Below are 3,023 nucleotides of genomic sequence, written 5' to 3'. Positions count from 1 at the left end.
TGAAGGAATTCATTTTATAGCAAAATCCGAAATCGTGAAGCACTCATGAAAGTAAGCTTATTCTCGGATTCCTGAAACTTTAGATTTGCTCTTTCTTTTACTGCAAAGTACAACGTTGTTTTTTTTTGTTTAAATCTTTCTAGACATGGTAAATATGAAGGACAAAGCAGTTTTAACATAGTTTGAGTGAAGGAATTCATTTTATAGATAAAATCCCAAGAGTCTGCTGAGAAAAGAGAGTGAATGCGAAGTGGACTTTAACACGGCTCTGGGAGCGAGGCGAGTGTGGGCTAACCGGGAGAATTGCTTGAAAGAAATGCGACACCGAATGAACGGATAGAACAAAGCCTCAATACGGTGTTCCCGTGGTGTTTTTGTTGCTGCCTTGTCGATTGCACAGGGGCAAGCGTTTCAACCAAGCAACGCTCACCATGGGGAAGGTGGCTATGGCAACTAGCCTGATGCCCTGCTCCCGCAGTGACGGATAATCGTACTCTGGTTTCTCTTCATAACATACAAGTCTTTCGCCTTTTACTAAAGACTTTCGTGGAGAGCAGCACTAATGAGTTGTTTCTATTTTTGGCAGGCTTTACCTTTGCGGGTGAAGCCCTTTCTGTCTGTGCAAAAGAAATCTTGTTACTGTGTAGAGTGACTTCTCTGAGTAGAGTCGCCTTACTTGTTGCGATTGTGCCGATGTTCGAAGCTGGAGTTCGAAGTTGTTGCTTGAATGGTGCTTGCTGGAGCATGCGGGAGTGCAAAGTTATACCATTTAAAAGGGCTGAAGAGTGCTCAGTGCAGCGGGTGGGCGGAGGTGCAACGTGACACTCTGGCCACCTATGGCCATAAAAAGAACACTGCTACAAGTGCGCATTGTGCCAGCAAGGGCCCTCGGACCTGAAACAGTGGACAGTTATCGCTTCTCTGCCTTTTGGCTAAGATCAAGTGTAGTATCTGTTCTTATCAGTTTAATATGTCCTCTATACGAGGACAACATATTAAATGGATTTTTAAGAATAGGAGTTGAAAAAGAAGCTTGCTCCGTTCACTCCAAGCATCGACCCAGTACTGCAGTGCCGCTGGGAACGGTGCGCTCTTCTCTGCTATTGTGAAAAAGCAAACAGCGGTGCAGGATGGAAGTTTCAGGGAGCCCAAGATTAAACTTTCTTTTAATCTGCTGAGAAAAGAGAGTGAATGCGAAGTAGACTTTAACACAGCTCTGGGAGCGAGCCGAGTGTGGGCTAACCGGGAGAATTGCTTGAAAGAAACGCGACACCAAATGAGTGGTCAGAACAAAGCCTCAATACGGTGTTCCCGTGGTGTTTGTGGCTGCCTTGTCTTTTGCACAGAGTAAAAGACAAGGCAGCCATCGAATAGGGCCCGATTGTTCCTACTTGGTCAGCCGAGGAGCAAGGGGGGGGAGCAAGCGTCTCAACCAAGCAAATCTCACCAAGTAGGAACAATCGGGCCCTATTCGATGGCTGCAACACCTGAAAGAGATATTGATGCGAGACCCGATCAAAAGCTTTTTCAAAGTCTAAATTTAAGATGACAAGCCGGGTGTTTCTGTCTCTAGCGTAATCAATGATGTCTCGAATCAGTACGAGGCTGTCGGTGAGTTGTCTCTCTGAGATGGCACAAGCCTGGTCTGGGTGAATTACCTCCTCTAAAACAGAGGACATCAGTGTCGTTAAAACCTTGCTAAAAAGTTTACAGTCAAAGTTTAAAAGTGTGATGGGCCTCCAATTCTTTAGGTCAGTCTTATCATTTTTATCAGAAGTGAAGAAATAAATGAATGCCTATCAACAAATGTGGGATCTAAACTCTAGTGCTTCCTCTAAAATAATTTCCTTTCTCAATTTAGAAATGTGTTAGAAAAGGTAAAAATGCCGGTCCATACATAATCAAAATCGGGAGAGGTGGTGTTCAGCTGCAAGAAGGTCTAAATGTCCATCAATAATTGCTAGAAAACATGAAAGAAAATTTTCGAAAATCAAACCACACATGATCATAAGTGGGAGAGGAGGTGTTCAGCTGCAAGAAGGTGTGAATGTCCACCCATAATACCTGAAAAATGGGTAAAAAAAAGGTGCGAATGCCCAACCATACATCATTAAAAGCAGGAGTGCATGTGTTCGGCTACAAGAAGGTGTGAACGTCCAACCAAAGTTTGTAAAAAGCAGTTAAGAAAAGGTTCGAATATCCAACCATACATAATCAAAAGCGGGAGCAGAGCTGTTCGACTGCAAGTAGGTGTGAATGTCAGATCATAATTTGCAAAAAGCTGATGAGAAAGGGTGAGAATGCCCGACTATACACCATCAAATGCGGTAGCGGAGTTGTTCGGCTGTGAGTAGGTGTGAATCTCCAACCATAATTGCTGAAAAATGTGTTAGAAAAGGTAAAAATGCCGGTCCATACATCATCAAAATCGGGAGAGGTGGTGTTCAGCTGCAAGAAGGTCTAAATGTCCATCAATAATTGCTAGAAAACATGAAAGAAAATTTTCGAAAATCAAACCACACATGATCATAAGTGGGAGAGGAGGTGTTCAGCTGCAAGAAGGTGTGAATGTCCACCCATAATACCTGAAAAATGGGTAAAAAAAAGGTGCGAATGCCCAACCATACATCATCAAAAGCAGGAGTGCATGTGTTCGGCTACAAGAAGGTGTGAACGTCCAACCAAAGTTTGTAAAAAGCAGTTAAGAAAAGGTTTGAATATCCAACCATACATAATCAAAAGCGGGAGCAGAGCTGTTCGACTGCAAGTAGGTGTGAATGTCAGATCATAATTTGCAAAAAGCTGATGAGAAAGGGTGAGAATGCCCGACTATACACCATCAAATGCGGGAGCGGAGTTGTTCGGCTGTGAGTAGGTGTGAATCTCCGACCATAATTGCTGAAAAATGTGTTAGAAAAGGTAAGAATGCCGGTCCATACATCATCAAAAGCGAGAGAGGTTGTGTTCGGCTGCAAGTAGGTGTGAATGTCCAGCCATAATTACTCACAAACGGGTAAGAAAAG

General features: G+C 43.4%; 2 non-coding genes across 2 annotated transcripts; both read left to right on the top strand.

The window, feature by feature from the left end:
- The first annotated feature begins 490 nt into the window (after positions 1-490).
- Positions 491-604, top strand: LOC140285949 (U5 spliceosomal RNA). The gene has a single exon (XR_011910880.1). It is a non-coding gene; the product is annotated as a U5 spliceosomal RNA (small nuclear RNA).
- A 308-nt stretch (positions 605-912) lies between these two features.
- LOC140285928 (U2 spliceosomal RNA) lies at positions 913-1,096 on the top strand. Its single transcript, XR_011910865.1, has one exon. It is a non-coding gene; the product is annotated as a U2 spliceosomal RNA (small nuclear RNA).
- Positions 1,097-3,023: the final 1,927 nt, after the last annotated feature.

Source organism: Leuresthes tenuis, unplaced genomic scaffold (assembly GCF_036924035.1).
Source record: "Leuresthes tenuis unplaced genomic scaffold, fLeuTen1.0.hap1 SCAF_65, whole genome shotgun sequence".
Lineage (NCBI taxonomy): Eukaryota > Metazoa > Chordata > Actinopteri > Atheriniformes > Atherinopsidae > Leuresthes > Leuresthes tenuis.
This window is presented reverse-complemented; position numbering and strand designations above follow the sequence as displayed.